General features: G+C 45.9%; 1 protein-coding gene across 4 annotated transcripts in view; it reads left to right on the top strand.

The window, feature by feature from the left end:
- Nucleotides 1-27,429, top strand: part of LOC141086301 (zinc-regulated GTPase metalloprotein activator 1B-like) — a 347,538-nt gene that overhangs the window by 8,527 nt on the left and 311,582 nt on the right. Inside the window, exon 2 of one of the 4 annotated variants that reach the window (XM_073572260.1) lies at nt 8,414-8,574. The exons of the other annotated variants lie outside the window; for them this stretch is intronic. The gene's annotated coding sequence lies outside the window, so the exon portion shown is untranslated. The remainder of the gene's footprint in view (nt 1-8,413; nt 8,575-27,429) is intronic. 4 annotated transcript variants of the gene reach the window in all.

The raw sequence follows: 27,429 nt of genomic DNA, 5'->3' as shown, positions 1-27,429 counted from the left end.
CGCCACTAGTTGAACCAGATCCGCATACCAGGCCCGCCGGGGCCAGTCTGGGGCCAGCAGAATTGCTGGAACCCTCTCTCTCCTTATTTTCCTGATGACTCTTGGAAGCAGCGGCAGGGGGGGGAACAAGTACGGGAGACGAAACTGGCTCCATGGGAGCACCAGAGCGTCTGCTGCGATTGCCTGCGGATCGAGGGATCGAGCAACAAACCTTTGTACTTTGGCGTTCTCTCTGGAGGCCATAAGGTCCACGTCTGGTGTCCCCCACCGTTGGCAGATCTGCTGAAAGATCTCGGGGTGCAGGGACCATTCCCCTGCCGCGACCCCCTGTCGGCTGAGAAAATCTGCCGCCCAGTTTTCGACTCCCGGAATGTGCACCGCTGAAATTACCACGCGGTTCTTCTCTGCCCAACGCAGTACCAGCCCGACCTCGCGCATGGCTGCCTGGCTCCGCGTGCCCCCTTGATGGTTGACATATGCTACTGCTGTAGCATTGTCCGACTGAATGCGCACCGGCCGGTGTCTCAGGAAACACTGAAAATGTTGCAGGGCCAAACGTATTGCCCGTATCTCCAGAATGTTGATCGGGAGAATTATCTCCTGAATGGACCACCGCCCCTGGGCTGTGTGACTCTGGAAAACTGCTCCCCAACCCTGCAGGCTTGCATCGGTCGTCACCACCAACCACTGCTCCGGGGGAAAAGGTTTCCCCTGGACCAGAGACGAGTCGCGAGTCCACCACCGGAGTGAACGTCGGACCAGCGGAGACAACTTGCACCGATGAATGAGAGACAGCAGCCTTCGGTCCCATGCTGACAAGAGCGCATGCTGAAGCAGACGGAGATGGAACTGGGCAAACGGGATTGCCTCCATCGCCGCCACCATTCTGCCCAACACACTCATGCCGTACCGGATGGATCTGGTGACCGGCTGTAGAAGGTTCCGTACCCCCTGCTTGATTTTTCGCGCCTTGTCCTGAGGGAGGATCACCAGCCCCCGGGAGGTGTCGAAAACCATGCCCAGGAATACGATTCTTTGGGCTGGAACCAAGGACGACTTGTTCCGATTGATCGACCAGCCTAGACGGGCCAGGGTATCCAGAGTGATACTGACATTGTCCTGGCATTCCTGAAACGACGGCCCCTTTACCAAAAGGTCGTCCAGGTAAGGTAGCACCGTTATGCCCCGTGCATGCAGGATGGCCATAACCACCGCCATTATCTTTGTAAAGACTCTGGGGGCAGTGGCTAAACCGAAGGGCAGAGCCACAAATTGGAAATGTCGTTCTCCGATCGCAAATCGCAGGAACCTCTGGTGTGGAGGAAATATCGGAATGTGTAGATATGCATCCTGCACATCGATCGAGGCCAGGAATTCCCCTGGATCCATGGCTGCAATGACCGAGCGGAGGGACTCCATCCGGAATCGCCTGACCCTGATGAATTTGTTGAGGATCTTTAGATCCAGTACTGGCCTCACAGTCCCGTCCTTTTTGGGGACCGAAAACAGGTTGGAGTAAAACCCCTGCGTCTCTTCGCCCTGTGGCACTGGGGCGATGACCCCTTTGCGCTGTAGCGTCATTATAGCCTGTAACAAACTTTCCGCCTGCGAATCTGTCTTGGAAAGTCGGGAACGGAAGAATCGCTGTGGCGGGCGTCCGACAAACTCTATCTTGTACCCGGACGATATTAGTTCTGCCACCCAAGTGTCGCGTGCCACTGCGACCCAAACGTGGCTGAACCCTAGTAGGCGTCCGGCCACTGTGTCGTCCGTAGGTACGGAGCGCCTCCAGTCATTTAGCTGGATGCTTTTGGGATCTGGCCCCCCTCGCCTTGGGCAAACGGCCTCGGCCTCTACCCAGCGGATTGGCCCTGTAAGAGGTTTGCTTTTCCCTACTCTGGCCATCGTTTGCGGAGGAGTATGCCCTGGCCGAAGTCCCCCCCCAGGGGCTACGAAAGGGCCGAAAACGCCTCTGCGTTTGCCTGAATGCCGGGCAACTTCTCTGCTGCGGGAGGAAACTACTTCCCCCTGTGGCTTCTGAGATAAGCTTATCAAGCTTCTCACCGAACAGCCGATTGCCCTGAAAAGGCAATGAGGTTAAGGATTTTTTAGAGATAGAATCCGCTTTCCACAACCTCAGCCATAATGCACGCCTAATGGCGATCGCATTTGCTGCCGCCACAGCCGAACACTCGGCCGCGTCCAGTGAGGCGCTGACAAGATAATCACTCGCTCCTGATATCTGATTTGCCACCTCCAAGACCTCCGCTGGCAGATCCCTGTCTTGGAGGGCCTTATACAGAGCGTCCCCCCATGAAACCATGGCTTTAGCCACCCAAGTTGCCGCAAAGGAGGGGGCCAGAGCCGACCCTGCTGCCTCATATACCGAGCGGGCAAGCCCGTCCATGAGGCGATCAGTTGGGTCCTTTATAGAAGAAACACTGGGTATCGACAATAGCGATCTTGATGCTAAACGTGATACCGGTGGGTCCACTACTGGCGACTCTACCCATCCCTTATGGAGCTCAGGAGGAAATGGATACTTTGCTTGCAGCGCTTTTTGCATTGTAAAACGCTTATCCGGGTGTTCTCTATGTTTCTGGACTAGCTCCTCAAACTCCGGATGCGTGGCAAACCTTCTATGTGGTCGCCTGGATTTCTTCAAAGAGACCTTGTGACCTGAGGCTGTGGGCACATCGTCCTCGATCTCTAATGTCTGGTTGACTGCCTCAATGAGACTGTCCACCGAGTCCTGGTACCCCAGGCTTTCTAGATTCCAGGCCTCCTCCTCCCCGCCCTCATCCTGATCACTCCCTGAGCTCAGCGACGGGGAAAGAGATGCCCTAATACCTGCCGCCGAAGTTCCGGAGGGCCCGGCCGACGGGGAACGAGCCCTTTTGACATGAGCTTGCCTGGTACTGGAGCGGCCCCTAACGGTTGGAGGGTCCTGAGACGAGGACGAGCTATCTTCCGCTGGCAGACCACCATCCTTGTCCTTGCCCGGGCCTCGAAGGGATTCAATTGCCCTTGTAAGGGACAGCATAGAATTCGATAAAGACACCGCCTATTCCGGGGGGTCCTGACCCCTGGGTTCTGAAACAGTGGGGGGCTCCTGGGCGCGCTCCGACTCGCAGGCTTCACAAAATTTACCCGCCTGTGCCTTTGGCAGCCTGACCCCACAAGAAACGCAAACAGCGTATAGGAAAGAGTGAGCTTTCCCTTTGGCAGACATATTTGCACAAGCTGAAAGGCAGGGTAGAAGGAGGAGGAGGGTAACCCCTTCCCTGACTACCAGTGCGGATCTCCAAACGGAGTTGCACTCACCCACCGGCAGCGTCCCACTCCTGTTTGAAGTACCCCGGGAAAACTCCGCATGCGCGGATGCGAGGTGGTAGGGCGGGAGTCTCCGCTTCGGGACTTGTGCCACCGGTAGTCGGCGGGCGGGGCCTCGCGCGATACTCACGGCCTCCTCCTGCAGCGGGGGCCGCGGCCGCCGGCGGGCCTCCGGCCGCACTCCGGAACACACGGGGCGTGCGGCGTCCGGGTGCAGCGCCACTCTGGGCAAACGGCCTCCTACCGTTACTCACAGGGGGAGAGAGGCAACGGGCGAGCGAGAGAGGCGAATCTTCCTATTATTAAAGGTGAGCAGGGCCTTCCGCCGTGGGGCTCCATCCCCGGCAGGGAGGGGGAGGCTTCTGGAACCGGCTTCTTCCTGTACTCGGCCGCGTCCAGTGTCTAGATTCCTCGGCTCACCTGCGCCTCCAACTCAACCCCTGGACTCACTACCTAGGGGAGGAAGGGGCCTCAATAAATTGTGTTGTAGGAGAGGAACAACGTGGAGGCTGACCCCTGGGTTCTGCTCACACGTGCTCGCCTGTTGAAGTTGTGGGGAAACCGCATCCTCTTATCAGGATGCGTTGCCGCCTCTTTACAAAATAAAAAAGAAAAATGGTTGTCTGGGAAAAAGTCCCAGATGTGTCCCTCGGTGCGGGAGAGGACACGTGGAGGGTTACTCACACGTGGTCGCCCGTTGATGATTTGGGGAGATCGGACCCTCTCTATAGGATCCGTCGCCCCTGTCTTATCTTCATAGAAAAAGAGAAAAAAAAAAAAAAAAAATCTAGTCTGGAGCTCCAGACTGCGTGTGCCTCCATCAGACACTAAGCAAAAAACTGAGTTACGCCCGGTCTGGGGGCGAGGGTGTATGCGGCGGAGGAGGAGCTAACTCTTTTTTTGTATACTTAGTGTCAGCCTCCAGACGGCAGAAGCACACACCCACAGTCTCTGTGTCCCCCAATGAGACGAAGGAGAAACAAACATACTCGCTCATCACATTTCCTAATCCAAATCGTTAGGGATAATATTGAGGTGCAGGCAGGAGACCCCATTTCCTAATCCAAATCGTTAGGGATAATTTTGAGGTGCAGGCAGGAGACCCCATCTCCTAATCCTAATTGTTTGGGCTAATATTGGGGTGCAGGCTCCAGGCCCCATTTCCTAATCAAAATCGTTTGAGCTAATACTGTGTTGCAGCTACAGGCCACATTTCCTATTCAAAATAGTTTGGGCTATTATTGTTGTACAGTTACCGGGCCCCATTTCCAAATCAAAATAGTTTGGGCTATTATTGCTGTACAGTTACCGGGCCCCATTTCCAAATCAAAACAGTTTGGGCTAACATTGTTGTGCAAGGATCAGGCCCCATTTCCTAATCAAAATTGTTAGGGCTAATATTGGGGTGCAGGCAACAGACTCCATTTCTTATTCAAAATAGTTTGGGGTAATATTGGGTGCAGGCACCAGGCCCCATTTCCCAATTAAAATCGTTTGGGCTAATACTGCGTTGCAGTTAGGACTCGGGAGGTCACATTTACTAATCAAAATCTATTGGGCTATGTGCAGGCATCAGGCCACATTCCCTAACCAAAATTGCTTGGGCTAAAATTGGGGTGCAGGCAGGAGGCCCCATTTCCTAATTAAAATAAATTGATCTAATATTGTTGTGCAGGCACACTGTCTGAGAAAATCAACACTGATTGTTAACTTAGTGACAGGTGACTACCAGGTCTGGGCCTAGGGTTCTGAATAAGCTGGTTAAAAGAGGGGAAGGGTACATCCAACATAAGTGGGAAAAAGTGAGATCGTGGTGGAAGGGGGAATAGGCTTGGCGTTCGACGAGTACGTGGGTTAGGTGGTAATGTTACTGAACAAACACCGCCTCCTCTTATCCAAAGACACCTGACAACATCTGTTACTGGTCGGGCTAATTTGACTCCCTGTCTTTGGCAGCCGCAGAGCGGTTTGCCTTGTAAATGAATAAATTTTTTTTAAATTTTATTATTTTTCCCTAACTAAGGGGGTGATAAAGGGAGGTTTGATTTACTATTTATAGCGGGTTTTTATGTTTGGCAGCTGTCATACGCTAAAAGACGCTTTTATTGCAAAAAATAGTTTTTGCATCACCACATTTTGAGAGCTATAATTTTTCCATATTTTGACCCACCGAGTCATGTGAGGTCTTATTTTTTGCTAGACAAGTTGATGTTTTTATTGGTACCATTTACCGGCACGTGACATTTTTTGATCGCTTTTTATTCCAATTTTTGGGACGCCGAATGAACAAAAACCAGCATTTCATGAATTTCTTTTGGGGGGGGACGTTTACACCATTCTGCGTGTTGTAAAATTGATAAAGCTTTTTTATTCTTCGGGTCAGTAGGATTACAGCGATAACTCATTTACAGTGGGGAAAAAAAGTATTTAGTCAGTCAGCAATAGTGCAAGTTCCACCACTTAAAAAGATGAGAGGCGTCTGTAATTTACATCATAGGTAGACCTCAACTATGGGAGACAAACTGAGAAAAAAAAATCCAGAAAATCACATTGTCTGTTTTTGTTTCATTTTATTTGCATATTATGGTGGAAAATAAGTATTTGGTCAGAAACAAAATTTCATCTCAATACTTTGTGATATATCCTTTGTTGGCAATGACAGAGGTCAAACATTTTCTGTAAGTCTTCACAAGGTTGCCACACACTGTTGTTGGTATGTTGGCCCATTCCTCCATGCAGATCTCCTCTAGAGCAGTGATGTTTTTGGCTTTTCACTTGGCAACACGGACTTTCAACTCCCTCCAAAGGTTTTCTATAGGGTTGAGATCTGGAGACTGGCTAGGCCACTCCAGGACCTTGAAATGCTTCTTACGAAGCCACTCCTTCGTTGCCCTGGCGGTGTGCTTTGGATCATTGTCATGTTGAAAGACCCAGCCACGTTTCATCTTCAATGCCCTTGCTGATGGAAGGAGGTTTGCACTCAAAATCTCACGATACATGGCCCCATTCATCCTTTCATGTACCCGGATCAGTCGTCCTGGCCCCTTTGCAGAGAAACAGCCCCAAAGCATGATGTTTCCACCACCATGCTTTACAGTAGGTATGGTGTTTGATGGATGCAACTCAGTATTCTTTTTCCTCCAAACACGACAAGTTGTGTTTCTACCAAACAGTTCCAGTTTGGTTTCATCAGACCATAGGACATTCTCCCAAAACTCCTCTGGATCATCCAAATGCTCTCTAGCAAACTTCAGACGGGCCCGGACATGTACAGGCTTAAGCAGTGGGACACGTCTGGCACTGCAGGATCTAAGTCCATGGTGGCGTAGTGTGTTACTTATGGTAGGCCTTGTTACATTGGTCCCAGCTCTCTGCAGTTCATTCACTAGGTCCCCCCGCGTGGTTCTCGGATTTTTGCTCACCGTTCTTGTGATCATTCTAACCCCACGGGGTGGGATTTTGCGTGGAGCACCAGATCGAGGGAGATTATCAGTGGTCTTGTATGTCTTCAATTTTCTAATTATTGCTCCCACAGTTGATTTCTTCACTCCAAGCTGGTTGGCTATTGCAGATTCAGTCTTCCCAGCCTGGTGCAGGGCTACAATTTTGTTTCTGGTGTCCTTTGACAGCTCTTTGGTCTTCACCATAGTGGAGTTTGGAGTCAGACTGTTTGAGGGTGTGCACTATCTTTTTATACTGATAACAAGTTTAAACAGGTGCCATTACTACAGGTAATGAGTGGAGGAAAGAGGAGACTCTTAAAGGAGAAGTTACAGGTCTGTGAGAGCCAGAAATCTTGATTGCTTGTTTCTGACCAAATACTTATTTTCCACCATAATATGCAAATAAAATGAAAAAAAAACAGACAATGTGATTTTCTGGATTTTTTTTCTCAGTTCGTCTCCCATAGTTGAGGTCTACCTATGATGTAAATTACAGACGCCTCACATCTTTTTAAGTGGTGGAACTTGCACTATTGCTGACTGACTAAATACTTTTTTTCCCCACTGTATATAATTTTTTATGTTTTGGCGCTTTTATACAATAAAAAATATTTTATATAAAAAATAATTATTTTTGCATCGCTTTATTGTGCGAGCTATAACTTTTTTTTTTTTCACTGATGACGCTGTGTGGTGGCTCGTTTTTTGTGGGACAAGATGACGTTTTGAGTGGTACCTTGTTTATTTATATCCATCTTTTTGATCGTGTGTTATCGCACTTTTTGTTCACGGGTATGATGATAAAGCATTGTTTTTGCCTTGTTTTTTTTAATTTTACAGTTCACTAAAGGGGTTAACTAGTGGGACAGTTTTATAGGGCGGGTCGTTATGGATGCGGCGATACTAAATGTGTACTTTTGTTTTTTTATTTACAGAAAAAAGAATTTATTAGGGAATTTTTTTTATTTTTATTTAGGAATTTTTAAAAAATTATTTTTACACATGAAATTTTTTTTTTTTTTTTACTTTATTACTTTGTTCCAGTGTGGGACATTACTATGTAGTGTCACATCGCTGATCTGACACTTTGCAGTGCACTATGTAAGATCAGCGATCTGACAGGCACTGCAGGCTGTTTCTCAGTGCCTGCTCTTAGCAGGCACTGAGAAGGCCCCCACGGCCATCTTGGATCCGGGGGCCTGCAGGAAGGAGGCCCTCGGAACAACACGATCACATTGCTTTGTTCTGAGGAGCTCAGGGAAGCAAGCACTCCCTGCCCGATGGTTCCCTATGCCCCCGGTACACTGCGATCATGTTTGATTGCAGTGTGTTGGGGGTTAAAGTGCCAGGAGCGGTCCGTGACCGCTCCTGGCACATAGTGCCGGGTGTCAGCTGTGATAATCCGGCCGCGATCAGCTGCGCTCCCCCGTGAGCTCAGCTGATTTCGATGACGTACTATCACTTCCACGGTCATACGGGCCCGGGTCACGTGGACGAGATATTATGTCAAATGTCGGGAAGGGGTTAAAGTGCTGGATGTGGTGCTGGCAAGGTAAATAAAAAAATCCAAAAAACAATTGTGGAATTGCCCTTTTTTGCAATTTCAGCACCCTTGGAATTATTTTCCTGTTTTCCAGTACACAATATGGTAAAATCAATGGTGTCATTGAAAAGTTCAACACGTCACTCAAAACAACAAGCCATCATACAGCCACATTGATGGAAAAATAAAAAGTTATGGCTTTGGGAAGAAGTGGAACAAAAAACGAAAGCGCAAAAAAAGGAAAATCATGAAAGGGTTAGTATCTCAAGAAGCGCTGAAAATTACAAGCTCCGTCTGACAAAATATCCATTCATAACTGTTTATCTTCAAGTGCTGCTGTTGTGTTTTTTTATTTTATTTTTTATTTAAAAACGACATTTTTATATCTGAATGGTAACAATTGCAACAAGCTACTGGGATGGTGTATTTAACCCCTTCATGACCCAGCCTATTTTGACCCTAATGACCTGGACATTTTTTGCAGTTCTGACCAGTGTCCCTTTATGAGGTAATAACTCTGGAACGCTTCAACACATCTTAGTGATTCTGAGTTTGTTTTTTCGTGACATATTGGGCTTCATGTTAGTGGTAAATTTAGGTCGATAATTTTTGCGTTTATTTGTGTAAAAAAGCGGAAATTTGGCAAAAATTTTGAAAATTTTGCAATTTTAACACATTTTGAATTTTTATTCTGTTAAACCAGAGAGTTATATGACACAAAATAGTTACTAAATAACATTTCCCACATGTCTACTTTACATCAGCACAATTTTGGAAACAAAATTTTTTTTTTTTTCGTTACGAAGTTATAGGGGTTAAAAGTTGACCAGCGATTTCTCAATTTTACACCAAAATTTACAAAACCATTTTTTTTAGGGACCACCTCACATTTGAAGTCACTTTGAGGGGTCTATATGGCAGAAAATACCCTGACACCATTCTAAAAACTGCACCCCTCAAGCTACTCAGAACTACATTCAAGAAGATTATTAACCCTTCAGGTGCTTCACAGGAACTAAAGCAACGTGGAAGGAAAAAATGGACATTTTAATTTTTCCAACAAAAATTTTCTTTTAGCATCAATTTTTTCATTTTCACATGGGTAACAGGATAAAATGGATCCTAAAACTTGTTGGGCAATTTCTCCTGAGTACACCAATACCTCATATGTGGTGATAAACCACTGTTTGGGCGCACGGCAGGGCTCAGAAGGGAAAGAGCGATATTTGACGTTTTGAATGGAAAATATGCTGGAATATTTAGCGGTTGCCATGTCGCGTTTGTAGAGCCCCTGTGTGCCTAAACATTGGAGCTCCCCCACAAGTGACCCCATTTTGGAAACTAGACCCCCCAAGGAACTTATCTAGATGCATAGTCAGCACTCTGAACCCCCAGGTGCTTCACAAATTGATCCGTAAAAAAAAGGGACTTTTTTTTCACAACAATTTTCTTTTAGCCTCAGTTTTTTCAGTTTCACATGGGCAATAGGATAAAATGGATCCTAAAATTTCTTGGGCAATTTCTTCTGAGTGCACCGATACCTCATATGTGGTCATAAACCACTGTTTGGGCGCACGACAGGGTCCATAAGGGAAGCAGCGCCATTTGACTTTTTGAATGGAAAATTAGCTCCCATCGTTAGCGGACACCATGTCGCGTTTGGAGAGCCCCTGTGTACCTAAACATTGGAGCTCCCCCACAAGTGACCCCATTTTGGAAACTAGACCACCCAAGGAACTTATCTAGATGTGTGGTGAGCACTTTGAACCCCCAAGTGCTTCACAGAAGTTTATAACGCAGAGCTGTGAAAATAAAAAATAATTTTTTTCCCTCCAAAAATTTTTTTTTAGCCCGCAATTTATTTTTGCAAGGGTAGCAGGAGAAATTGGACCCCAAAAGCTGTTGTACAGTTTGTCCTGAGTACGCTGGTACCCCATATGTGGGGGTGAACCACTGTTCGGGCCCACGTCGGGGCTCGGAAGGGAAGTAGTGATGTTTTGAAATGTCGACTTTGATGGAATGGTCTGCGGGCGTCATGTACGTTTGCAGAGCCCCTGATGTGCCTAAACAGTAGAAACTCCCCACAAGTGACCCCATTTTGGAAACTAGACCACCCAAGGAATTTATCTAGATGTGTGGTGAGCACTTTGAACCCCCAAGTGCTTCACAGAAGTTTATAACGCTGAGCTGTGAAAATAAAAAATCATTTTTTTCCCTCAAAAAAAATCATTTTTAGACCACAATTTTTTATTTACACATGGTTAACAGGATAAATTGGACCCCAAAAGTTGTCCAGTTTGTCCTGAATACGCTGGTACCCCATATTTGGGGGGAACCACTGTTCGGGCACGCGTTGGGGCTCGGAAGGGAAGTAGTGACGTTTTGAAATACTGACTTGATGGAATGGTCTGCGGGCGTCATGTTACTTTTGCAGAGCCTCTGTTGTGCCTAAACAGTGGAAACCCCCCACAAGTGACCCCATTTTGGAAACTAGACCACCCTTGGAACTTATCTAGATATGTGGTGAGCACTTTGAACCCCCAAGTGCTTCACAGAAGTTTATAACGCAGAGCCGTGAAAATATAAAATCATTTTTTTTCCACAAAAATCATTTTTTTAGCCCCCAATTTTTTATTTTCCCAAGGGTAACAGAAATAATTAGACCCCTAAAGTTGTGCAATTTTTCCTGAATACGCGGATACCCCATATGTGGGGGTAAACCACTGTTTGGGCACACGTCGGGGCTCATAATGGAGGGAACGCTGTTTGACTATTTGAACGCAAAATTGGCTGGAATAAATTGTGGCGCCATGTCGCGTTCGGAGACCCCAACTCTAACCCCAACACACCCATAACCCAAACCCAACCGTAATCATAACCCCAACACACCCCTAACCCTAATCCCAACTCTAACCCTAACCACAAGCCTAACCCTAATCTTAACTATAATTCCACCCCTAACCCTAATTCCAGCCCTAACCCTATTTTTAACCCTAACCCTATTTCTAACCCTAACCCTAATTCCAACCCTAACCCTAATTCCTACCCTAACCCTAATTCCAACCCTAACCCTAATTCTAACCCTAATGGAAAAATAAAAATATTTTTTTATTTTATTATTTGTGCCTACCTATGAGGGTGATAAACAGTGGGTGTATTTACTTTTTTTTTTCATTTTGATCACTGTGAGAGTTTATAACAGTGATTAAAACGAAAAATGAATGGGCAGCCGGCAAATTCATGGGCGCCGTCATCTTGGAAAATGGGGGGGGTGAGTGGGGGGGAGATCGGAAGGTGGGGGAGCAGATGATGACGGGGGCGACCGATCGCCGCCGTCCGTCGGTGTCGGGGGCCGATCGCCCCCGCCAGTCGTGTGGGGGGGGGTCGTGTTTCGGTGTCCAGCCATGTCCAATGCTATTGCAGCATCGGCCATGGCTGGATTGTAATTTTTCACCAAATTTCATTGGTGAAATATTACAAATCGCTCTGAATGGCTGTTTCACTTTTAACAGCCAATTAGAGCGATCGTAGGCACGTGGGGGCTAAGCCACGCACCCTGGGGGTTAACTCTAAAGTGTCCTCTGTGCGGGTCGGGTGATCTTTCAGTGACCAACCCGCAGGGGGCCAATCAATTCATGACGCCACATAGACGTAATGGGTCGTATTGGCACGACTTTTCATGACGCCTACGTGTTGTCAAAGGTCGGGAAGGGGTTAACAGTAGGAACATCCAAGTACAATATTTAATAAAACCTTTAGGTTTCTAGTAATGTTACTTTGATGAAAGCAGATGTCATTTAATATAAGTCAGATAACAAAAAAACATCTGCCTTGTTGTCATGTTAACCACCTTGCCGAAAGGCACATTGACCAGACCACAAGCCAGGGTGTGCCTTCTTGGCACAATATTTGTTTGTATGAGTAATTTCTGTCCTAGCATGCCTAGCACATTTTTTAATCTTTTGTAAAGAAGTGCAACCCTTTGGTGTAATCCTTGCCCATTTAACTGTGTTCACCTATAGACAGCTTTAATGCCAGTCACAGTGCCCCCAGTAATGCCGCCAGTCAATACTGTTAATTGTAACGCTCGCACCCTGAGTAGGTGGCGCGAGCGCGTATTGTGGCCCCACTGTGCCACAAGCAGACTACTCTGGAGGGGTGTGACTAAGCAGCTACCTTGGTGTTCACTGGAGCCTCCAGTAGTGAGGTCAGGCTTGTGCAGCAGGTAGCTGCCAGGTACCACTCCAGGGCTGTGTCTGGCAGTAGCAGATGATCCCACTGGGGGGTTAAACACTATTGACAGGTGCAGGCAAGTACAGACAGGCACGGCTGGCACCCTGGCAGGCAGGCTGGCGCTCTGGCAGGCAGGCACGGATCAGACTAGAGGATCCAGAACCCTTACGGGTAGGGCAGGAACACAGGCAGGTACGAGTAGGATAAGGGAGCATGTAGGAACCAGTTCAGACTGGAGGGACAGGAACTGTTAGGAACCAGTTCAGACTAGAAGGACTAAGAACTGCAGGGCGCGGAACGGGAGCAGAGCAGAACCGCAAGGTGCTGAAAAGGAGCAGTGCAGAGCCGCAGGGAGCGGAGAGCAGAGCCGCAGGATGCGGAGCAGAGAACAGAGCAGAGCCGCAGGATGCGGAGCAGAGAACAGAGCAGAGCCGCAGGGTGCGGAGTGGAGAGCAGAGCAGAAGGAGTAGACACAAGGCTACACACAGCTGAGTAGCGAATGAAACAGGCAAGAGTACGAACAGGTGCAAGAAACGGACTTAGTACAGACAAGGACGTGGGAACAGGTTCAGGATGAAGGATTCAGGCCTGGTTATCCAGGAAGGCAGAAACTGGACAGGACCTGGCAACTCAGTAGCAAAGTACAGACTGACAGTTTGTTGCTCAGGCATCTCCCTATGGGTGGAGATGCCTTAAGTACCCGATACCTCTGGGCAGTAGGCTGGGGCCAAATTAGGTGTGTGCACACTGCCTCTGTAAGACTCAGGAAGTGCCGCCACCCTAAGCATACAGCCAGGAATTATGAAGCAAGCAAGGACGTGAGGTTCACAGCATGGCCCGGAGAGTTAAGTAAGATAGTGTATCTGCCTGATGGGAGATGGAAAGCCATGTAGTGATGCCAGCAGGAACGTTACATTAATTCGCTCCCTAAATGACAAGATTGACAATATCGCCTTCATTAAAGGTTTTTTTTTTGCCAAATTGCAAGTGGCCAGCTTACAATTAATAGATCAGAGGCTGGGCATACAAACCTCCACTCCATTCAAGACAGAGTTTTACAAACCCCAGTTTTGGGGTTACGATTTTCCATTCTCAAGATCAATGGGTGTTCCTTTATTCGGACCCCCAATGATAGAGGTAAACTTTTGTGGTTTAGGGAAATCCCCTTTAACATTCCACAAGGATCTGTGTAACATTAATAATAAATTTTATTTCTATAGCGCCGACATATTCCGCAGCACTTTACATTTCAGAGGGGACTTCTACAGACAGTAGACATTACAGCATAACAATAATCACATAGGTCATAACAGATACCAAGAGGAATGAGGGCCCTGCTCGCAAGCTTACAGTCTATGAGGAAAAAGGTAGACATGAAAGGTGGGTGGTAACAATTGCCCTGATTGTATGGACCAGCCATAATGTTAAGTGTGTAACAGTACGGACACAGAGGGCTAATGGATGCATAAAGCATGTGGAAACATGATGCGGGGAACCTGGTTATGGTAAAACTTTTGGCTGTGCCACACAGGGATAAATTAGGTTAATGTGTTGAGGCGGTAGGCCAGTCTGAATAAATGTGTTTTCAGGGCACGCTTAAAATTGTGGGGATTGGGGACTAATCGTATTGACCTGGGAAGTGCATTCCAAAGAATTGGCGCAGCACGTATAAAGTGTTGGAGACGGGTGTGGGAGGTTCTGATTATTGAGGATGCTAATCTCAGGTCATCAGCAGAATAGAGGGCGCAGGTAGGGTGGTATACTGAAACAAGGGAGGAGATGTAGGGTGGTGCTGAGCCATGGAGAGCTTTGTGGGTGAGGGTAATAAGTAATAAGTTTATATTGAATTCTGAAATGGATGGGTAGCCAGTGTAATGACTGGCACAAGGTAGAGGCATTGGTGAGGAATATGATCCTGGCCTCAGCATCCAAGACAGATTGGAGGGGGGAGAGTTTGGTAAGAGGGAGACCGATTAGAAGAGAGTTACAATAGTCGAGACGAGAATGTATAAGAGAAACAGTAATAGTTTTTGCAGAGTCAAAAGTAAAAGGTCGAATTCTAGAAATGTTTTTGAGGTGCAGATAACAAGAGCGAGCCAGTGATTGGATGTGGGGGGCAAAGGAAAGCTCAGAGTCAAGTATAACCCCAAGACAGCGGGCATGTTGCTGGGGAGTAATAGTGGAACCACACAAACGGAAATGGCAAAGTCGGAAACAAAAGGAGTTCAGTCTTTGACAGGTTCAGTTTCGGATATAGTGAGGACATGATGTTAGACAAAGCGTTTAGAAAATCGCTGGTGTTTTCTAGAAAGGCTGGCGTGATGTCAGGAAAAGAAGCGTATAATTGGGTGTCATTAGCATAGAGATGGTACTGGAAACCAAATCTACTGATTGTTTGACCAATAGGGGCAGTGTACAAAGAGAAGAGGAGGGGGCCTAGGACTGATTCTTGAGGACCCCAACAGTAAGGGGAAGATGAGAGGAGGAGGAACCAGCAAAAGATACAGTAAAGGAGTGGTCAGAGAGATAGGAGGAGAACCAGGAGAGAATGGTGTCCTTGAGGCCAATGGAACGGAGCATAGTGAGGAGGAGCTGATGATCCACAGTGTCGAATGCTGCAGAGAGATCCAAGAGAATTAGCATGGAGTAATGACCATTTGATTTAGCTTTTAGTAGATCATTAGAGACTTTAGTGAGGGCAGTTTCAGTAGAGTGTAAAGAGCGGAAACCGGATTGGAGAGGGTCAAGAAGAGAGTTATCAAAGACATAGATAAGACGGGAGTGGACCAGGCGTTCCAGGAGTTTCAAGATGAAGGGAAGATTAGAGACAGGTCTATAGTTAGCGGCACAGTTTTGGTCGAGGGATGGTTTTTTAAGTAGTGGATGTATGATGGCATGCTTAAATGAGGAGGAAAAGATACCAGAAGAGAGAGAGAGGTTAAATATTTTAGGTGAGGGGTGACAGCAGGGGAAAGGGACTGGAGGAGATGTGACGGAAAAGGGTCACTGGGGGCAAGTGGTTGGGCGAGAAGATGCAAGGAGCCTGGTTACTTCTTCTTCTGTGACTGGTTCAAAATCAGAGAGTGAGCTAAATGCAGTGGAGGAGGGAGGACAGTGCATGGTATGAGGTGATTGGGAGATAATTTCCTGTCAGATCTGATCATTTTTTTCTTTGAAGTAATTGGCCAGATCGTCAGCTCGAAACTCCGTGGTTGGGGCCTGTACTCTTGGGTTGAGTAGAGAATGAAAAGTGTCAAAGAGACATTTAGGGTTATTGGACAGTGAGGTGATGAGGGTGTTGAAATAAGTTTGTTTTGAGAGGTGTAGGGCAGTGTTGTATGTTGTAAGTATTAACTTATAATGGATGAAATCTTCGTGTAGATTGGATTTTCTCCACAGATGTTCGGTGCACCTGGAGCACCGCTGCAGGAAACGTGTTTGCAGGGTGTGCCAGGGTTGTCGCCGTCTGTGTTGTGGTGTTCTATTTATAGGAGGTGCAGATTTATCCAGGGCACTTTGAAGTGTTTCATTGTAATGCTTCAATGTAGAACCAGGACATGAGAGGGAGTAGATAGGGGCCAATGAAGACTGCAAGTTCTTCATAAGTTTCTGGGTGTTAATGGCCTGTATGTTTCTATAAGTATGGACAGTGGGGGTGACCTGAGCGGACTGGCAGTTCTTGATAGAGAATGAAAGAAGGTTGTGGTCAGAGAGCGGGAGAGGGGAGTTTGCAAAATCATCCACTGCACAAAGCCGAGAGAAGACCAAGTCGAGGGAGTTTCCGTCTTCATGCGTTGGAGAATTAGTAAGCTGCGAAAGGCCAAACGAGGAGGTTAGAGATAAAAGGTGAGTAGCAGATGGGGAGAGGGGAAGAGCAATGGGGATGTTGAAATCGCCCATGATGAGGGTAGGGATGTCACAGGAGAGAAAATGTGGAAGCCAAGTGGCAAAATGATCAGGAACTGGGAGTGGCCGGGAGGACGATACACCACCACCACTCGCATGAAGAAGGGGGTGTAGAGTATGACGGCATGGACCTCAAAAGAAGGGAAGGCAAGTGAGGGTAGTTGAGGGATAACCTGAAAAGTACATTTTGGTGATAGGAGCAGACCAACGCCTACACCTGCTCTATTGTCTGATCTTGGGGTATGAGAGAAGTGTAGTCCACCAAATGAAAGAGCAGCAGCAGTGGTAGTGTATGACTGCTGGATCCAGGTTTCAGTAAGAGCCAGAAGGTTAAGAGAATTAGAAAGGAAAAAGTCATGAATGAAGGAGAGTTTGTTACACACTGAGCGAGAATTCTAAAAGGCACAATTAAGAGAGACAGATGACATGCAGGGAATATTAACCCCTTCACCCCCAAGAGTGGTTTGCATGTTCATGACCGGGCCAATTTTTACAATTCTGACCACTGTACCTTTATGAGGTCATAACTCTGGAACGCTTCCATGGATCCCGGTGATTCTGACATTGTTTTCTCGTTACATATTGTACTTCATGTTAGTGGTAAAATTTCATTCAAATAACTTGCGTTTATTTGTGAGAAAAACGGAAATTTGGTGAAAATTTTGAAAATTTCGCAATTTTCCAACTTTGAATTTTTATGCCCTTAAATCACAGAGATGCAGCACACAAAAAACTTGATAACTAACATTTCCCACATGTTTACTTTATATCAGCACAATTTTGGAACCAAGATTTTTTTTTGTTAGGAAGTTATAAGGGTTAAAAGTTGACCAGCGATTTCTCATTTTTACAACACCATTTTATTTTTAGGACCACATCACATTTGAAGCCACTTTGAGGGGTCTATATGATAGAAAATTCTCAAAAGTGACACCATTCTAAAAACTGCACCCCTTAAGGTGCTCAAAACCACATTCAAGAAGTTTATTAACCCTTTAGGTGCGTCACAGGAATTTTTTTGAATATTTAAAAAAAAAAAATGAACATCTAACTTTTTTTCACAAAAAAAATACTTCAGGTTCAATTTTTTTTATTTTACCAAGGGTAACAGGAGAAATTGGGCAGCAAAAGTTATTGTGCAATTTGTCCTGAGTACGCTGATACCTGATATGTGGGGGGAACGACTGTTTCGGCGCATGGCAGAGCTCAAAATGGAAGGAGCGCCGTTTGACTTTTTCAATGCAAAATTGTCTGGAATTCAGATCGGACGCCATGTCACGATTGGAGAGTCCCTGATGTACCTAAACAGTGGAAACCCCCTACAAGTGACCCCATTTTGGAAACTAGACCCCCCAAGGAACTTATCTAGATATGTGGTGAGAGCTTTGAACCCACAAGGGCTTTACAGTAGTTTATAACGTACAGCGGTACAATTAAAAAATCATATTTTTTCCACAAAAATGATCTTTTCACCCCAATTTTTATTTTCCCAAGGGTAACAGGACCCTAAAAGTTATTGTGCAATTTGTCCTGAGTACACTGATACCCCACATGTGGGGGTAAACCACTATTTGGGCGCATGGCAGAGCTCAGAAGGGAAGCAGCGCCATTTGACGTTTTTGGCTGGAATTGAGATCGGACGTCATGTCGCGATTGGAAAATCCCTGATGTACCAAAACAGTGGAAACTCCCCACAAATGACACCATTTTGGAAACTAGACCCCCTAAGGAACTTATCTAGATGTGTGGTGAGAACTTTGAACCCCCAAGGGCTTCACAGAAGTTTATAACATACAGCCGTACAATTAAAAAATCATATTTTTTCCACAAAAATGATCTTTTCACCCTCAATTCTTATTTTTCCAAGGGTAACAGGACCCTAAAAGTTATTGTGCAATTTGTCCTGAGTACGCTGATACCCCACATATGGGGGTAAACCACTATTTGGGCGCATGGCAGAGCTCGGAAGGGAAGCAGCGCCATTTGACGTTTTTGGCTGGAATTGAGATCGGACACCATGTCGCGATTGGAAAACCCCTGATGTACCTAAACAGTGGAACCCCCCACAAATGACACCATTTTGTAAGCTAGACCCCCCAAGGAACTTATCTAGATGTGTGGTGAGCACTTTGAACCCCCCAGTGCTTCACAGAAGTTTATAACGCCCGGGCGTGAAAATAAAAAATTCGTATTTTTTCCACAAACATGATCTTTTAGTCACCATTTTTTTATTTTCCCAAGGGTACCAGGAGAAATTGGACCCCAAAAGTTGTTGTCCTATTTGTCCTGAGTATGCTGATACCCCATATGTGGGAGAAAACTACTGTATGGGCACACGTCGGGGCTCGGAAGGGAAGTAGTGACGTTTTGGAATGCAGACTTTGAGGGAATGTTCTGCGGGTGTCATGTTGCCTTTGGAGAGCCCCTAATGTACCTAAACAGTGGAAACCCCCCACAAATGACCTCATTTTGGAAACGAGACCCCTAATGAACTTATCTAGATGTGTGGTGAGCACTTTGAACCCCCAAGGGCTTCACAGAAGTTTATAATGCCCGGGCATGAAAATAAAAAAATCGTGTTTTTTCCACAAACATGATCAATTAATCCCCAATTTTTTCATTTTCCCAAGGGTAACAGGAGAAATTGGACCCCAAAAGTTGTTGTCCAATTTGTCATGAGTACGCTGACACCCCATATGTGGGAGAAAACTACTGTATGGACACACGTCGGGGCTCGGAAGGGAAGCAGTGACGTTTTGGAATGCAGACTTTGATGGAATGGTCTGCGGGTGTCATGTGCGTTTGGAGAGCCCCTGATCTACCTAAACTATTGAAACTCCCCACAAGTGACCCCATTTTGGACACTAGACCCCCCACGGAACTTATCTAGATGTGTGGTGAGCGCTTTGAACCCCCAAGTGCTTCACAGAAGTTTATAACGCTCGGACGTGAAAATAAAAAAATCATTTTTTTCCACAAAAATGATATTTTTGCCCCCAATTTTTTATTTTCCTAAGGGTAACAGGAGAAATTGGACCCCAAAAATTGTTTTGCAATTTGACCTGAGTAGGCTGATACCCTACATGTGGGGGTAAAACACTGTTTGGGCGCATGGCAGAGCTTGGAAGGGAAGGAGCACCATTTGACTTTTTCAACTCAGAATTGGCTGGAATTGAGATCAGACGCCATGTTGTATTTGGAGAGCCCCTGATGTGCCCAAACAGTGGAAACACCCAATTCTAACTCCAACCCGAACCCCAACACACCCCTAACCCTAATCTCAGCCCTAACCCTAGCCCTAACCCTAGCCCTAACCCTAATGGAAAAATGGAAATAAATACATTTTATTTATTTTATTATTTTTCCCTAACTAAGGGGGTGATAGCGGGGGGTTTGATTTACTATTTATGGCGGTTTTTATATTTGGCAGCTGTTGCACGTTAAAAGACGCTTTTTATTGTAAAAATAGTTTTTGCATCACCACATATTGAGAGCTATAATTTTTCCGTATTTTGACCCACCGAGTCATGTGAGGTCTTATTTTTTGCGGGACGAGTTGACGTTTTTATTGGTACCATTTTCGGGCACGTGACATTTTTTGATCGCTTTTTATTACTATTTTTGGGACGCAGAATGAACAAAAACCAGCGTTTCATGAATTTCTTTTGGGGGGGTGCGTTTACACCGTTCCGCGTGCGATAAAATTGATAAAGCGGTTTTATTCTTCGGGTCAGTACGGTTACAGCGATACCTCATTTAGGTCTTTTTTTATGTTTTGTCGGTTTTATGCAATGAAAACTATTTTATATAAAAAAATAATTATTTTTGCATCGCTTTATTCTGAGAGCTATAACTCTTTTATTTTTTCGCTGATGATGCTGTGTGGCGGCTCGTTTTTTGCGGAACAAGATGACGTTTTCAGCGGTTCCATGGATATTTATATGCGTCTTTTTGATCGCGCGTTATTAGACTTTTTGTTTAACTTTATTAAATAGTCCCAGGTGGGACATCACTCTCCTGTGACAGATCGCTGATCTGTCACATCACAGATCACTGTGACAGATCAGCGATCTGTCACAGGCAGTGCAGAAGGCTTCCTCATGCCTGCGCTTTGCAGGCACTGGGGAAGCCAGCTTCCTGCAGGCCCCCGAAGGCCCCTGTCGCCATCTTGGATTCGGGGGCCTGCAGGAAAGGAGCCCTCCGCAGCAGCGCTGCACATTGCGCTGCCGTGGGGGGCTCAGGGAAGCACGGAGGGAGCCCCCTCCCTGCCGATGCTTCCCTTTAACCCCTGGTACACCGCGATCATGTTTGATCGCAGTGTGCAAGGGGTTAACGTGTCGGGGGCGGTCCATGACCGCCCCTGACACATTGTGCCGGGTGTCAGCTGTGATAATCAGCTGACACCCGGCCGCGATCAGCAGCGCTCACCACGTGGGCGCCGCTGATCGCGGTAGACGTACTATCCCATCCATGGGCATAGGGTCCCGGGTCCCATGGACGGGATAGTACGTCGGATGTCAGGAAGGGGTTAATAAGATTAGAGGTGTTACTGAGTGTAGCAGTTGGGGGGTTTGACTTTCTCTAACATGGGTGACCAGGGTTGGGAGCAATGTCTCCTGCGACTAGGAGGAGGATAGAATGAGTGAGCAGATGGTTAAGTGATTTGTGAGAGCGTCTCTGATGTTGAATGGTGGGACTGAATGGATCTGTGCTGTGTAGGAATGTGAAAAGAGCGCAAGTTCTATACATAGGAGAGGAAAGGAGTGAGGGGCCAATATGGATAGAGTGTAGAGAGTTAATGCCAGGGCAGTGGGTGTGTGTGAATGCAGCGGCCATGATATAAATTACACAAATGCATATGGTATATATTTGTTATAATCCAAATGTACAGGGAGTAGATGTATATAAATGTCTTACCTGTCTCCTGCCCTGTCTAACTGCCATGTTATAACTGCCTCATACTTTGCTTAAATATACTTTGATTAAATGTGCATAGTTGAAAACACATATATAGCATTTGGGATTAACTGCTTGCTGACATTGAATGGAGTGGAGACACACAGGAGTTGATTCAGAGCAGAGATTGAAAGAGCTGGTTACCAGATATAAACTTGCATAGTTGAAAACACATATATAGCATTCAGGATTAACTGCTTGCTGACATTGAATGGAGTGGAGACACACAGGAGTTGATTCAGAGCAGAGATTGAAAGAGCTGGTTACCAGATATAAGCTTGCATAGTTGAAAACACACATATAGCATTCAGGATTAACTGCTTGCTGACATTGAATGGAGTGGAGACACACAGGAGATGATTCAGAGCAGAGATTGAAAGAGCTGGTTACCAGATATAAGCTTGCATAGTTGAAAACACATATATAGCATTCAGGATTAACTGCTTGCTGACATTGAATGGAGTGGAGACACACAGCAGTTGATTCAGAGCAGAGATTTAAAGAGCTGGTTACCTGTATGAAGAGATGCGTGTCACATTCTTCCATGTTATAACTACCTCATACTTTGATTAAATGTACTTTGATTAAATGTGCATAAATGCCCACTGCAAGACATTAAAGCCATCTGATAATATTGTGTAGGTCCACATTGTTTCGCCAAAGCGATACTGACCTGCTGAGAAATTGATTCCATAAGGCTTCTGAAGGTGCCCTGTGGTATTTGCCAACAGATCTTTTAAAGTTGAAAGTTACTAGGCTGGACCTTCGTGGACTTGACTTTTTCTTTCTAGGGCATCACATAAGTGCTCGATCAGACTGAGATATGGGAAACTCGAGGGGCAAGTCAATACCTGTAACTGCAAGTTTTCCTGAAAAAATAGTTGTAGTATGGCAGTTTGCATTATTCTTTTGTAATAGCTTGCTGCCATTAGGGATTACAGCTGCCATGGAGGGGTGTACTTGGTCTTCAACAATTTATGGACACTGTAGGTCTACATTAATACCAGTACTCATTTTGTAGAAGAACATTGCCTAGAATTTCACACTACCTCTGCTTGGCTGCATTCTTCTCATATTGCAATGAGGTTCCATCACTTCTTGAAGTAACTGATGCACAAACAGCAATGTGTGCACTTTATGTAAAACGTTAATTCTATGGACAAAGCGGCTTAAAGGTCCAATTTTTCATGCTCTTCTACCTATTGCCAGTAGATTGCATCATTGTGGCACTGACCAGTCTTAGCAAAGTCACATATGCACCAAGATGTCATTATTTTTGTCCTCTTACACCTTTCTGTTATTAATCAGGATTAAAGGGAATCTGTATCTGTCAGTAGTATCAACCCTGCTAAGCCGTTTGTTATGATTGTGTTCACACTCACACCTGGGAAACGCCACACCTACACCCAACTGCTCCCTTTACATACTAGAAAGACCCTATCTGAACAGCTAAAAAACTCCACCTCAGACCTGGTGCACTAAAAGGCCTTCAAGGGGTTTCTCATACTTCCTGACCAGCCAGAGAGGAGACTGTAAGACACTACCAACAAGGGTAAAAGGACAATGTGAGGAAAATACAAGAACCCAATGTGAGAAACTAAGAAATATTCAAATGAGGAAGGGTTGAAGGTTAAGGAGTACCAAAAGTAAAAGGAACAGGAAAGTCCTGTCAAGAACCTAAAAACGGTAAAAGGAAAAGGTGACGGGAGGGAAACCAATCCAACTTGCAGCAAGAATACAACTGGAGCAGGGTAAACTCATATGAAAAAGAGCTGAAACTCCTAAGTATACATCCAACAGGATATATAGCCAGCAAGAAAGTGCAGAGAAGGGACACTATACAAAGCCCCATGCAGAACGTGATCAGGCAAACCAAAATGGGAAAATGTAAACACCTGGAAAGGAGTAAACCAAGAATAAGCAAAGAAATTTGAACAGGGAAGGAAAAGAGCCATAGCTCAACAGGCAGAAGAACTAACCATGAAGCAACTGTTTACCATATGGAATCCCCAAACCGAGCCATGACAGCATCTTAATGTGCCTGTACGACAGAAAGCTTAATAAAATGATTCCTTTATCTGTGATTCGATGCCTTATTCCAGAGAAATCCACATTTTTATTTTATGTGCCGGGTACATATCTGCATAAAAATCAGCCTTCAGAGCTTATTTTACAGGAATGGAGGAGTTACCAGGGTGAGATGTCTAATGACTGACAGTCTGATCTGATCTCACTGCAGAGCTCTGTGTTATAACTAACACAGTACAGCAGAGCTGAATTTTGTTTAATTATAAACACATTTGAAGCAGCAGCTGTGCTCTCATAGTGCTTCAGCTTTCATCTCATAAAGCCAGTGTGAGGGGAAGGGCAGTACAGCAGAGCTGACAGCACTATGAGAGGACAACTGCAAATAATTTGGAGAGGGCCAGTTTGGGGGGCATATTATACAGATGGGCAGTGTGGGGCGATATTTTAGAGCGGGGCAGTGTGGGGGGATATTTTACAGATGGGTCAAGGGGCCATATTTTTCAGAAGGGCAATGTGTGTGGGAGCATGCATTGTCAGTGGTTCTGACGCTGCATTCATGTACTGACTGGTTCTTGCGCTGCATTCGTATACTGATGGTGGTTTTGTTGATGAATTAATTTACTGACGGTGTTTCTGGCACTGCATCCATGTACTGAGGACTGTTTCTGGTGCTGCATTCATGTACTAATGGTGGTTCTGGCACTGCATTCTTGTACTGATGGTGGTTCTGTCTCTGAGTTAATGTGCTGATAGTACATGAATGCAATACCATAAACACTTTCAGCACATTAATTCAGAGCCAGAACCACCATCAGTACAAGAATGCAGAGCCAGAACCACTATAATTACATAAATGCAGCACCAGAACTACCTTCAGCACACGAATGCAGTGCCAGAACCACCATTAGTACATGAATGCAGCACCAGAAACAGTCCTCAGTACATGGATGCAGTGCCAGAAACACCGTCAGTAAATTAATTCATCAACAGAACCACCATCAGTATACGAATGCAGCGCAAGAACCACACTCAGTACATGAATGCAGAGTCTCAGAACCATCGTTAATACATGAATGCAAATACCATAAACACTAGCGATGGTTCTGGCACTACATTCATGTACTGATGGTTGTTCTGGTGCTGCAATCATGTAATGATGGTGGTTCTGATGCAGCATTCATGTACTGATGATGAATGATTCTGGTGCTTCACTCATGTGCTGACAGTGATTCTGATCTTGTACACATGTAGCAATCCATAACGTGTTTCATGGCTATGTTAAAACTTAAAAAGTCTTTAAAAAAAATATAGATTTGAGATTATGGGGGAATTTGGTGAGTTTCTGCTCCAAAAAACTCAGTTTGGGTTAGTGTGTATTCACAATTTTTTTTTGGCGCAGAAACTCTCCAAATCCTTGCTTTTGGTGTTGTATTAATGTACTGATGATGGTTTTGGTAATATATTCTACTACATTTATGTAACTACCCCTTTAACCCCTTCCGACCTGTGACACCACGTAGGCGTCATGAAACCGGTGCCATTCCGACCTGTGACGCTTATGTGGCGTCTTGGTGGGATCGCGTTCCTGCGGGTCACTGAAATGTCACCCAACCCACAGGTACGTGGGGACCTGTACTTTATCTCGGGGGGGAGGCTTTGCCCCTCCCATGGCTACGATAGCTCTGATTGACTGTTTCACTTTCAACAGCCAATCAGCGCAATCGTAATATTTCGCCAATGAAACTTGGTGAAATATTGCAATCCAGCCATGGCCGATGCTGCAATATCATCGGCCATTGGCTGGAGCTAGGTGACCTCTGTGTCACCGCCCCAGATTTGATTGGAGCTAGTGTTCATGTGACGCTATCCCTCCAAACAGATGTGGAGGGGCGGTGTCAATTATGGCTGCCCTCCCTGCCACCGCTGCCGCTGATGACCCTGGCTGTTATGAGTGGGTCACCGAGGAGGAGAACGCAATAGGCTATGCCACCAGAACACCAGAGAGGTTGGTCGCTCAGCGGATTGCAGACCCCTGATCTCAACAACACAGCTGGCAGTAGCCGTGGAGCGTTTCTACGTTGCCCTAGACGCTTCATCACAGCCGGAGGATTAACTAAGCCTAAAGACAGAAAGGTAAAATCTAAACTGCCCCGGAGCAGATCCCCAAAGGAATAGACAGCCCCCAAACATATATTGTAGGTGAGACAAGATGAAGCACAAACACAGACAGAAAATAGACTGAGCAAATGATCTGGCCCACACTGACTAGATAGAACAGGACAGAAAAGGCACTGTCTGCAATCACACAAAAACCCTAACAATTCCAACACGACTGATGTACAAAATTACTGAGGTTTACACAAACCTCGCCCCCACTATATCAGCACTCAGGTGTGAACTGGCGGCTAGCAACAGGCTAATACAGTAGGGGACTGAGCAAACAAACACAAGATACAAAAATACAGGGCAGAAGCCAGCAGCCCCTGGGGGAGCAAGCTGACCCCTGACAGCAAGGCAAAACCAGATGCAAAGGGTTTAGCAAATGACACTTAGCTGAAAAATGCAGGATCAGGCAGGAGACAGAAATCCTCAATAAGCAAAGAAAGGAGTATCACCGGCAGCCACTGAGAGAAGTCTGCTAGCTTATGTAGTCCCAGTCACTACCCCCACTCCTCCAATTATCTTCTGCAGCTGTTGGGTTAACATCATGTTGACCAGCTCCACTACCAGCAGTATCCACCAGAGGGAGCCTTGCCTCAAAAGTTGGATTAAGAGACTTCACAACACCTGGCGCCAATGACCCCGCTGATGACCCCACCCGCCGATGACCCTGCCGCCACCACCCCCAACCGCGATTTTCTGACCGCCGCCACTGCTGCTCACTAGTATGTACTCCCCTCTATGCTGTCCTCCGCTCCCCTCCCTGCCCCGGCGATCACCCCCTCCCTTCCTCGGCGATCACCTCCTCCCTGCCCCAGTGATCACCACACATCTAGATAAGTTCCATGGGGGTCTAGTTTCCAAAATGGGGTCACTTGTGGGGGGTTTATACTGTTTAGGCACATCAGGGACTCTGCAAACATAACATGACGAATGCAGGCCATTCCATCAAAGTCTGCAGTTCAAAACGTCACTACTTCCCTTCCGAGCCCCGACATGTGCCCAAACAGTGGTTTCCCCCCCACATATGGGGTACCAGCGTACTCACGACAAACTGGACAACAACTTTTGGAGTCCAATTTCTCCTGTTACCCTTGTGAAAATAAAAAATTGCGGGATAAAAAATCATTTTTTGAGGGAAAAAAAAAAGATTTTTTATATTAACGGCTCTGCGTTATAAACTTCTTTGGGGTTCAAAGTGCTCACCACACATCTAAATAAGTTCCTTGGGGGGGGTTCTAGCTTCCAAAATGGGGTCACTTGTGGGTGAGGGAGCGCCAATGTTTAGGCACACGGGCTCTCCAAACGTGACATGGTGTCCGCTAACGATTGGCGCTAATTTTCCATTAAAAAAGTCAAATGGCGCTCCTTCCCTTCCGAGCCCTGCCGTGCGCCCAAACAGTGGTCCCCCCCCATATGGGATTTCAGCGTACTCAGGACAAATTGGACAACTTTTGGTGTCCATTTTCTCCTTTTTTACCCTTGGGAAAATAAAAACTTTGTTGCTACAAGATCATTTTTGTGACTAAAAAGTTAAATGTTCATTTTTTCCTTCCATGTTGCTTCTGCTGCTGTGAAACACCTGAAGGGTTAATAAACTTCTTGAATGTGGTTTTGATCAGCTTGAGGGGTGCAGTTTTTAGAATGGTGTCACTTTTGTGTATTTTCTGCCATATAGACCCCTCAAAGTGACTTCAAATGTGATGCGGTCCGTAAAAATAAAATGGTTTTGTAAATTTTGTTGTAAAAGTGAGAAATCGCTGGTCAACTTTTAACCCTTATAACGTCCTAACAAAAAAAAATTTGTTTCCAAAGTGTGCTGATGTA

Source organism: Dendrobates tinctorius, unplaced genomic scaffold (genome assembly GCF_039654945.1).
Source record: "Dendrobates tinctorius isolate UK_male_01 unplaced genomic scaffold, ASM3965494v1 ptg000031l, whole genome shotgun sequence".
NCBI lineage: Eukaryota > Metazoa > Chordata > Amphibia > Anura > Dendrobatidae > Dendrobates > Dendrobates tinctorius.
The sequence above is the reverse complement of the archived record's forward strand: the minus strand, read 5'-3'. Positions and strand labels throughout refer to the sequence as shown.